The 11,868-nt window shown below is 47.6% G+C and overlaps 1 long non-coding RNA gene across 1 annotated transcript in view; it reads right to left on the bottom strand.

Moving 5' to 3' along the window:
• Nucleotides 1-5,935: 5,935 nt before the first annotated feature.
• LOC141175974 (uncharacterized) overlaps nucleotides 5,936-11,868 on the bottom strand; it is a 72,651-nt gene continuing 66,718 nt past the window's right edge. Inside the window, exons 2-3 of the long non-coding RNA XR_012253078.1 lie at nucleotides 6,216-6,306; nucleotides 5,936-6,135 (exon numbers count right to left, since the gene is read on the bottom strand). This is a non-coding gene — a long non-coding RNA (uncharacterized lncRNA). The remainder of the gene's footprint in view (nucleotides 6,136-6,215; nucleotides 6,307-11,868) is intronic.

The raw sequence follows: 11,868 nt of genomic DNA, 5'->3' as shown, positions 1-11,868 counted from the left end.
CTATGCCCTGAACCTACAAGAGGCCCTGAGAGCCATTAAGCAGACCGACCCTGACGGCGTGGGAGACGAGGACAGGCTGTTGACTGAACAATTTATAGAGGGTTTATATTGCAATGCCCACCGAACCCAGTTGCGGGCAATGGCCTTACAGGACCCTCATCTGGGATTTGCACAGTTCAAGGACAGAGCCATCCGGGTGCTCCGAGAACCGGCACCAGGTGGCGTTGTGACCCACAGACGCCCCACTACCACTTACCACCAGGAGGCGGCACCCTTGTCGGCAGGGCCTGTGGGAGCTGATGCGCAGGCTTTGAACAATGACCCGGCTCCAGACCTGCACCATCAGGTCCAAGAGCTAGCTAAAAGCGTTGCTGCGCTAACCCGAACTGTGCAGTCTTTACAGGTTTCCACTCCAGGGAAGATCCAGCTGGCATCCGGACCGGAGGACATCCCGTGGCGTCGACCAAGGAGGACCCCACCGGCCAGAGGAAGACCCAGCGACCGATACAACGAGGACGGACGACCCATCTGCCGCCGCTGCAATCAACCCGGACATATGGCAAGGTACTGTCCTTTAAACTGGCACAACCTGGGGTAGAGGGCCAACCCCCAGGAAAAAGATCACCAGGCCCATCGAACTGGCGCGACAAATATGTGGGAGGACGTCCAGTCTTACCCGTGGTACTGGATGGCATTCCTATGAGTGCCCTACTGGACACCGGGTCACAGGTCACCACCATCCCGTACGTGCTCTTCAAGCAGTACTGGAATGACTCGGATATCACCCGCTACCCTGACGACGACTTGAGTATCATCGCCAGCAATGGTCAGCCCGTGCCACAGATTGGATTTAAAGAGGTGACCATTAAAATCGGTAGAGTCGAACTGGCAGCACAGGGACTGATCATTGTAGACATTGACAAACACGAGAGTCACCCAAAGATAACTCTAGGAACTAATGTAATTGAAAATTGTCTTGCAGAGGTGATTTTCCTTTTACAGCAGGTTGCCAAGAACGCCAGCTCCGGCCAGCAGCGAGTGCTCCAGAAAGAGATCCGGGCACTGATGCGACGGCAACAGGTGGAACTCTCCGGTGGTGAGATTGGTAGCGTGAGAATGTGTGACCCTTTCCCTATTGCCATGCCCCCGAAAAGTGAAATGATGATTTGGTGCCGGGCAGCTATTGGTCTGAGAGGTAGAGATTACCAGGCAATGGTAGAACCAGTTTACTCGGACAGTAGGCCCACCATTTTGACAGCACGGGGGGTGGTCAATGTACGCCATGGGAGGGTGCCCGTTCGCATAATAAATATCGGGAAGAGGGAAGTGTACCTGCCCCGGTATGCCACGCTAGCCAAATTGTATACCATCAATCAAGATTCCATACAGTCCGTAGAACCCTTGCCTCCATCTTCCCCGGAGGAAGGTAACGGCTCTCAGAAAACAATGGAGGACTGGTGTCAGCAACTACATTTGGGTACTGACTCCACTCCCTCACACCAGAAACAGGGAGTCTATCGGGTGGTTCAAGAGTACGAGAGAGTGTTTAGTAAACACCCGTTAGACTTCGGGCGAGTCAAGGGGGTAGAACACCACATCCCCACGGGAGACCATCCTCCCATAAAAGAGAGGTATCGACCCGTACCCCCTGCACACTACCAACACGCCAAGGGGATGCTTAGAGACATGAAGGAGGCTGGGGTGATCAGGGATAGCTGTAGCCCCTGGGCAGCTCCACTAGTCCTAGTCAAAAAGAAAGACAACACCATGAGGATGTGTGTAGATTACCGGAAAATCAACCGTATCACACACAAGGATGCGTACCCCTTACCAAGGATAGAGGAGTCTTTGGCTGCTTTAAGATCTGCTAACTTCTTCTCTACCTTGGATCTCACTAGTGGGTACTGGCAGGTTCCTGTAGCAGAGGCGGACCGGGAGAAGACCGCATTCACCACCCCGATGGGACTTAGCGAGTTTACCTGCATGCCGTTCGGACTCTGCAACGCACCAGGAACCTTCCAATGATTAATGGAGTGCTGTCTGGGCCACAGAAACTTCGAGACAGTCCTGCTGTACCTGGACGATGTCATCGTATATTCCAAGACATATGAGGACCACCTGAAACACCTGGCGGAAGTGTTCGAAGCTCTGGCAAGCTACGGCCTAAAGGTGAAACCCTCCAAGTGTCACCTCCTGAAACCAAAGGTGCAGTACCTGGGACACGTGGTGAGCGCTGATGGAGTGGCTCCCGACCCTGATAAGATCACCGCAATTAAGGAATGGCCAAGTCCCTCCAGTGTAAAGGAAGTGCGGCAGTTCCTCGGGTTGGTAGGCTATTACCGCAGATTCATCCCCGGTTTCACCAAAAAGGCAGCTCCTATGCAGGACCTCCTGATAGGCCAGTCCCGGAAGGCCAAGAACCAGAAGCCACCCTTCAGATGGGAGAAGTTAGAAGAAGAGTCCTTCCGCCAGCTGAAGATGGCCCTCACGGGGGATGAAATCCTGGCGTACCCTGATTACAGCCAGCCCTTTATCCTCTACACCGACGCAAGTAACATCGGGCTAGGAGCCGTACTGTCCCAGATCCAGCAGGGGAAAGAACGAGTAATCGCTTACGCCAGTCGAAAACTGCGACCCACCGAAAGAAACCCTGAGAATTACAGCTCATTTAAGCTAGAGTTCCTGGCAGTGGTGTGGGCAGTCACCGAACGCTTTAAGCACTACCTCGCTTCTTCCCGGTTCACCGTGTACACGGATAACAACCCGTTGACACACCTGGACACGGCAAGACTCGGTGCCCTAGAGCAGAGATGGATGGCCCGTCTGTCCAACTACGAGTTCACAATCAAATACCGGGCAGGACGCTCCAATACCAACGCGGACGCCCTGTCCAGGATGCCAAACCTACCGGACGTAGGAGAAGATCCAGAGGGACTGGAAGAAGTCGAACTCCCCGCGTTCCACCGTCATGGGACTATCCAGTATTCCCATCGGGTAAGGAGTAAGCAAGCTGCTACGTTTAACCCCTTGCCTCACTACAACTGGGAGGAAACGCAAGACAGTGACCCTGCCGTCCGACTGGTGAAGGAGATGCTGACTCGGCCAGAGGCTCGCCTTGACCCAGACGCTCCGGAGGAAGCCAAGCAACTATGGGCTGAGAAGAGTCGACTGTTCCTTTACAAGGGGAAGTTGTGCCGCCGAATGGTTAACTCCCGGACGCATGAACTAATCTGGCAAGTAGTGGTGCCACGAAGAGACGCAGCCGTGGTGATGGAGGCATACCACGACGGGGCTGGACACTTCGGATGGAAGAAGCTGGAGTTCCTGCTGCGCGAGCGGTTCCACTGGGTAGGCATGAGGGGAACCATCGAGAGGTGGTGCAGAGACTGTGGCCCGTGCAACCTAAGAAGGAAGGACCGTGCCAGCCAGAAGACTCCCCTGCAGTCCATCGTCACCCGGCAGCCGTTGGAACTGGTAGCCTTGGATCATGTAAAACTGACCCCAAGCAGAAGTGGCTACGTCTACGCACTAACCATCGTGGATCACTACTCCCGGTTCTTGGTTGTCGTCCCCGTCAAGGACTTAACAGCTCGAACAGCAGCTAGAGCCTTCCAGCAGCATTTCTGCCGTCCACACGGGTACCCGGACCAAGTGTTGACAGACCAGGGACCTGCCTTTGAAGCGGAGGTCTTCCAAGAATTCTGCACTCTGTATGGCTGCCGGAAGATAAGGACGACACCCTATCATCCGCAAACTAATGGACTTTGTGAGAAAATGAACCAGGTGGTGATAGATCTTCTGAAAACATTGCCCCTGGAAGAACGCAGTCTGTGGCCTGAGAGGCTGCCCGACCTAGTGGACCTATACAACCACATCCCGGTAGGTTCCACCAACTGTACCCCGGCTTACCTGATGAGGGCAAGACCTGGTAAGCTACCTGTTGACCTGGAGATGGGAGTCCTGACACCCGAGGACACTTCACCAGAAGCAGACTGGGACACAGAGAGGCAGCAGCAGTACCGGAAAGTACAGGAGAGCGTGGAGCGAAGTCTCTGTCAGGCTAGGGAAAGACAAGAGAAAACTTACAACCAGTATGCTCCCGCTGTTCCCCTGGTACCCAGAGAGCAGGTCTTGAAGAGGAAGAGACGGCTCCACAAGTTGGACGACCAGTGGGAGAAGGACCCGTACACCGTACTGCCCTCAAGCCACGACAACCCAAAGGTCTGTACCATCAGTAAAGACGGATGGGAAACCACAGCCATTGTATCCCGGGATCACCTGAAGAAGTGTCCCGAACAGCTACAGAACCCAGAAGGAGAGCAAGAAGACCCTCGACCCGTAGAGGAAAGGGAAGATATGGTTAGTACTGTGCTCGGAGACTTCCCTCGGTCCTGGACTCAAGTCAATGGTGCAGTTGTGGTACCCGTACTCACCTTCCTCCAACCAGCATCCCAAGCACCTACGGAGCAACAGGTAGAGCTGGAAGAACAGCCGGTCCAGGAGGCAGCAGACTCCACACAAACAGAACAGGAGGATCAACCCTCTGCTCATAGTGAGCCTGCCGTACCCCTAGTGAGCCAAGGAGCCCGTAGACAGCTGCCCAGTTTACCCTTGACAGCTCCTACACCCTGTAGTTCGGGGCCAGACAGTCAGCTCCGTAGGTCCACTAGGGCCACTAGAGGCCAGTTACCCGCACGTTGGAGGATTTGAAGTGTTTAAATTGTTTTATTTGTGGTCATCTGTCTGTTACTTGTAAAGAATTATGTGTTTCTAGTTATTTTTAGGAGTCCTTGGTGGATTTACCGGGAATCCTTGTACAATTAGTTGGAGCGTAACCCAGGATGGACTAAAAGACTGTTAAGGACTCGGGGCAGGACAGACCCCTACCTGGTTACGTCTCCCTGTTTTGGTGAAATGGACACCTTTGTTTTCTTCAAAGACTGCACCCGGTTGCGGACACGCCGTAACCATCTTCATGTGTTTTTCTTATTGTATTATTATTGTTTATACCTTGTTATGTTTTTCTAAAAATATGTTTAGTCCCGGAGTACTAAATTTCACTAGGGGGGAATGTGAAACCCCAGGGGTCTGGTTGCCACAGTGATAGAGATATTACGTCTGAGAGCAGGTGGGAGGTCTCTTGGTCAGGGATCCTATGCATGCCACACCTCCTGCCCAGTCCTGGGAGGGGAAGAACTTCCCCTATATAAACCTAGGGCTGAGGCAGGGTTAGTGAGTAGAGAAGAAGTAGAGACAGAGAAGAGCAGCAGATATAGGAGAAGAACATCAGGAGCTCTGTGGGAGCAGTGCTACAAGGAGTCAGGGGCTGGCAGCTGCAGAGCTCGCCCTGACTGAGAAGTTATCACCGGACCCGGAGTCCGAGGCTGTGGGGACTAACTCCTATCCAGCAGCAGAAACCGACCGGCAGGGGATTGCAGGTCCTCTGGCCCAGAAACCCGAAGGCACGGTCACACGCGTGGGACCAGCACCGCCGTCGTGGAGCGGAAGCTACTAGAAGGCCCCGAGTCACCGGCCATACGGGTGAGCACCACACGGTACACTCAGGGACGTGGGCTACTTATACCCGCCTCTAGCAAGGTAGCCGGAAGAGTATCGTTAGTTTGGGAGGCCTACAACTCCGCCTGGCCAGGGGAGATCCCATCTGCTCAAGGACTGACCAGGCCCCGTTCACTAGCAAGTACTCCGGGAGGGTCTATCGTTGTTACCAGTAAAGACCCTGAATTACACCGCACCGTCTCTGAGTGGTTCCTGCTACCCCCATCATCCACGTCGGTTGCCCTGAGGCCATACCCCTCCCGTTGGGGGTTATACTATCACGCTGCACAATCCTACCACCGGCCTCAGCGGTCTGCCCTGCAGCGGCAGCTCCTTAGCTGTACTCAACGGGTGGCGTAGTCGTCCAACATCTACCGCTAATACAGCACCACTTAGTCTGACTCCCTGGGCACGGACCAGATCACCGCCACGAGACTACAACCCTCAAGAGATCCGGCTCCGGGTAAGCTCCCGCGTGCGCAACGCAGCGCGACACCGGCCCAGGGGCGCGTCACATACAATGAAGGGTTAAAAGTGGAATGACTGGTAAGTCCTCCAGGGATCCAGAGCTTTTGGGACCTGTAATGGAATAGATAAGGACTAAAATTACTGACCTGTATTAAGTGGATTGGATATAGAGCTACTGTGCATGTATTTACCTGGGATGGCAGGAAGATCGTTAGGAGATGAAGAGGATAATATGTACAGAAGGGTATGGACTTCTAGTTAGATAGAATGTAGAAATGGGTGCTGTAATAAAAGAATTAACATTAGATCGCAAGCTATATCTAGTCTTGATTTGAAGTGAATCTATTAAGATGGCTTACAAGAAGAACATGATTCTATATATGGTTATAATCCCCAACTGGACGAATATATGGTTCTGTGGAGTTATAGAGGCTTGGTACTATTATGGATAGCTGGTAGAGTGTGTAATATGAATGCACAAACAATAGTAAAGGTTATATTAAAAATGCACAATATATAGAGCTCATTAAAGTACTCACTAGAGTAGGGGGTTTACCTGATAAAGAACAATTTAGTTAGTGAGTTAACAAGGACCTAGTCTGGTTTTATACTGGTCCTGTAGAGATGGGCAACCCGTTTGATGGATGGTTGTGCCTGGCAATTGAACTCTAGATCAGAGGGAGTATCAGTGGGTATTCATTGCCAGCTGGTAGCTGGTACAAATATCTGGTGGGGAAGTAATGGTATGTAGTTAATATAAGGACATGTAGATAAATAAATAAATAAATAAATAGAGCGAGGTTTATATAAACGATATAGGGAGAAAAACCTTGTGTATACTCAAATGCAGAGAGCAGCACCCGTTAGTGATACAGTTCAATACCTTAATAGTTGACTCGAGCGTTTGGAAATAGGCATACAAGTGTCCAGGGGTTGTAGAATAGCTCCGTGGAAGGCTCTGTGTTCTCTCCGTTGATCTCCTACTGGATGGAGGAGGAGAAATGCAGGAGGAGGTGGTATGTGTCATTTAGGGGGCAGTATTATAGTAGTTATATTCTTGTACATAGGGGCAGTATTATAGTAGTTATATTCTTGTACATAGGGGCAGTATTATAGAAGTTATATTCTTGTACATAGGGGCAGTATTATAGTAGTTATATTCTTGTACATAGGGGGCTGTATTATAGTAGTTATATTCTTGTACATAGGAGCAGTATTATAGTAGTTATATTCTTGTATATAGGGGCAGTATTATAGCAGTTATATTCTTGTACATAGGGGCAGTATTATAGCAGTTATATTCTTGTATATAGGGGGCAGTATTATAGTAGTTATATTCTTGTACATAGGGGCAGTATTATAGTAGTTATATTCTTGTACATAGGGAGCAGTATTATAGTAGTTATATTCTTGTACATAGGGGACAGTATTATAGTAGTTATATTCTTGTACATAGGGGCAGTATTATAGCTGTAATATACTTGTACATAGGGAGCAGTATTATAGTAGTTATATTCTTGTACATAGGAGGCAGTATTATAGTAGTTATATTCCTGTACATAGGAGCAGTATTATAGTAGTTATATTCTTGTACATAGGGGCAGTATTATAGTAGTTATATTCCTGTACATAGGAGCAGTATTATAGTAGTTATATTCTTGTACATAGGGGCAGTATTATAGTAGTTATATTCCTGTACATAGGAGCAGTATTATAGTAGTTATATTCTTGTACATAGGGGCAGTATTATAGTAGTTATATTCCTGTACATAGGAGCAGTATTATAGTAGTTATATTCTTGTACACAGGGGCAGTATTATAGTAGTTATATTCCTGTACATAGGAGCAGTATTATAGTAGTTATATTCTTGTACATAGGGGGCAGTATTATAGTAGTTATATTCTTGTACATAGGGGCAGTATTATAGTAGTTATATTCCTGTACATAGGAGCAGTATTATAGTAGTTATATTCTTGTACATAGGGGGCAGTATTATAGTAGTTATATTCTTGTACATAGGGGGCAGTATTATAGTAGTTATATTCTTGTACATAGGGGGCAGTATTATAGTAGTTATATTCTTGTACTTATGGGGCAGTATTATAGTAGTTATATTCTTGTACATAGGGGCAGTATTATAGTAGTTATATTCTTGTACATAGGAGGCAGTATTATAGTAGTTCTATTCTTGTACATAGGAGGCAGTATTATAGTAGTTATATTCTTGTACATAGGAGCAGTATTATAGTAGTTATATTCTTGTACACAGGGGGCAGTATTATAGTAGTTATATTCTTGTACATAGGGGGCAGTATTATAGTAGTTATATTCTTGTACATAGGAGCAGTATTATAGTAGTTATATTCTTGTACATAGGAGCAGTATTATAGTAGTTATATTCTTGTACATAGGGGCAGTATTATAGCAGTTATATTCTTGTACATAGGGAGCAGTATTATAGCAGTTATATTCTTGTACATAGGGGCAGTATTATAGTAGCTATATTCTTGTACATAGGGGCAGTATTATAGTAGTTATATTCTTGTACATAGGGAGCAGTATTATAGCAGTTATATTCTTGTACATAGGGGCAGTATTATAGTAGTTATATTCTTGTATATAGGGGCAGTATTATAGTAGTAATATTTACTTGTGCCGCTCTCCAGCCATTCGTGGAACAACCTGCTTATATTACAGTCTAATATTCCACATTTTGTTCCCCAGTCCTGACGTCCAGCTGCCATGTTTCTGTTCCCCTGTTCATATGTTTTCATACATAGTTGTGTCCTGTCCTTGCTTCTATGTAAAAGGTCTGTTTTTTGGCCACACATCTTGCATGAAGACCACTTCTGCCCAGAATTCTTCGATCACTATTGGTGTAGCTGGTCCCACTGTTTTCTGCCAGTTCTGAGCTTATGGAGATACTCTGACTTTAAAGGGCAGTAATCATGACGTGTCCTTCATCTGCTGCTTGGCCGATCACTGCATCTCTGGTCTTCATTATTGCCTGTTTCTTTGTGCCACCAATGCTGAGAAATACAGGCAGATATTTACCCATCATAACATACCATCAGGGAGATGTTATAAAAAGATAGAAGGATCTGCACAAGCCACATACACAGAAGATCTGGGGCCAGTTCTCCAAGATGTTTGGAACAACCATTTTCCATAACCTGTGTACAAGTGATGAGAAGACGTGATGGAAGCAACGGGTGGTCACCAGATACTGATGTTTGGAGGCATGGAGACAACAGAGGCCTGAGAGAATGAGAATCCATAGAGGTGTTGTGGGGCGGTGGTAACAAAAGCTGGACGCGTGGGTGGCATCATGAGTGGTCTTCATGTGAACAGATTGGTGGCCAAGGAAAAGTCAGCAGAGGTAGACGGATATCTTGACTTCAGCAAAGCATCTGACAATGTATCTCGCACCATCCATACTGAAAAAATGACCAACTATGGAATGGATAAGGCAACTGTTAGGTGGATTCATAACTGGCTCAGTGATCTGACCCAAAGACTGGTCATAAATGGTGGCACATCCAATTGGAAGAATGTCTCAAGTGGGGACCACAAGGCTCTGTCCTGGGCCCTGTGTTTATTAATGATTTAGATGAAGGAATTGAGGGTAAACTGATTAAATTTGCTGATTACACAAAGCTAGGAGGGATAGCTAATAATAGAGAAGAGACAGAGAGGATTCAGAAAGATCTAAACAAGCTGGAACTGTGGGCAGCAAGTAACAGAATGGTTTATAACAGGGAGAAAAGTAAAGTACTACATCTGGATAAGAAAAATGAAAAAGCATATACAGAATGGGAGGAATAGAGCTAAGCAACAGTACATGTGAAAAAGACTTGGGTATACTAATAGATCACAGACTGCACAGGAGTCAACAGTGTGATGCAGCAGCAAAAAGGCAAATACAGTTCTGGGATGTATGAAGAGAAGCATCAAGTCTAGATAACGTGAAGTCATTATCCCCTCTACTCCTCCTTGGTCAGACCTCATCTGGATACTGTGTTCAGTTCTGGGAGGTATTAGGAGAAGCACAGAGTCTAGATCACGTGAAGTCATTATCCCCTCTACTCCTCCTTGGTCAGACCTCATCTGGATACTGTGTCCAGTTCTGGGAGGTATTAGGAGAAGCATAGAGTTTAGATCACGTGAAGTCATTATCCCCTCTACTCCTCCTTGGTCAGACCTTATCTGGATACTGTGTCCAGTTCTGGGAGGTATTAGGAGAAGCATAGAGTCTAGATCACGTGAAGTCATTATCCTCCTCTACTCCTCCTTGGTCAGACCTCATCTGGATACTGTGTCCAGTTCTGGGAGGTATTAGGAGAAGCATGGAGTTTAGATCACGTGAAGTCATTATCCCCTCTACTCCTCCTTGGTCAGACCTCATCTGGATACTGTGTCCAGTTCTGGGAGGTATTAGGAGAAGCATAGAGTCTAGATCACGTGAAGTCATTATCCTCCTCTACTCCTGCTTGGTCAGACCTCATCTGGATACTGTGTTCAGTTCTGGGAGGTATTAGGAGAAGCATAGAGTCTAGATCACGTGAAGTCATTATCTCCTCTACTCCTCCTTGGTCAGACCTCATCTGGATACTGTGTCCAGTTCTGGGAGGTATTAGGAGAAGCATAGAGTCTAGATCATGTGAAGTAATTATCCTCCTCTACTCCTCCTTGGTCAGACCTCATCTGGATACTGTGTCCAGTTCTGGGAGGTATTAGGAGAAGCATAGAGTCTAGATCACGTGAAGTAATTATCCCTTCTACTCCTCCTTGGTCAGACCTCATCTGGATACTGTATCCAGTTCTGTGATGTATTAGGAGAAGCATCGAGTCTAGATCACGTGAAGTAATTATCCACTCTACTCCTCCTTGGTCAGACCTCATCTGGATACTGTGTCCAGTTCTGGGAGGTATTAGGAGAAGCATACAGTCTAGATCACGTGAAGTCATTATCCCCTCTACTCCTCCTTGGTCAGACCTCATCTGGATACTGTGTCCAGTTCTGGGAGGTATTAGGAGAAGCATAGAGTCTAGATCACGTGAAGTCATTATCCCCCTCTACTCCTCCTTGGTCAGACCTCATCTGGATACTGTGTCCAGTTCTGGGAGGTATTAGGAGAAGCATAGAGTCTAGATCACGTGAAGTCAATATCCCCTCTACTTCTCTTTGGTCAGATCTCATCTGGATACTGTGTCCAGTTCTGGGAGGTATTAGGAGAAGCATAGAGTCTAGATCACGTGAAGTCATTATCCCCCTCTATTCCTCCTTGGTCAGACCTCATCTGGATACTGTGTCCAGTTCTGGGAGGTATTAGGAGAAGCATAGAGTCTAGATCACATGAAGTAATTATCCCCTCTACTCCTCCTTGGTCAGACCTCATCTGGATACTGTGTCCAGTTCTGGGAGGTATTAGGAGAAACATCGAGTCTAGATCACGTGAAGTCATTATCTCCTCTACTCCTCCTTGGTCAGACCTCATCTGGATACTGTGTCCAGTTCTGGGAGGTATTAGGAGAAGCATAGAGTCTAGATCACGTGAAGTCATTATACCCTCTACTCCTCCTTGGTCAGACCTCATCTGGATACTGGGTCCAGTTCTGGGAGGTATTAGGAGTAGCATAGAGTCTAGATCACGTGAAGTCATTATCCCTCTACTCCTCCTTGGTCAGACCTCATCTGGATACTGTGCCCAGTTCTGGGAGGTATTAGGAGAAGCATAGAGTCTAGATCACGTGAAGTCATTATCCCCTCTAATCCTCCTTGGTCAGACCTCATCTGGATACTGTGTCCAGTTCTGGGAGGTATTAGGAGAAGCATAGAGTCT

The sequence above is a fragment of the Phyllobates terribilis genome, unplaced genomic scaffold, assembly GCF_046119375.1.
Source record: "Phyllobates terribilis strain yellow unplaced genomic scaffold, ASM4611937v1 Scaffold_14__1_contigs__length_39327217, whole genome shotgun sequence".
Taxonomy (NCBI): domain Eukaryota; kingdom Metazoa; phylum Chordata; class Amphibia; order Anura; family Dendrobatidae; genus Phyllobates; species Phyllobates terribilis.
Note: the sequence above shows the minus strand (reverse complement) of the source record. Positions and strands in the feature narration are given on the sequence as shown.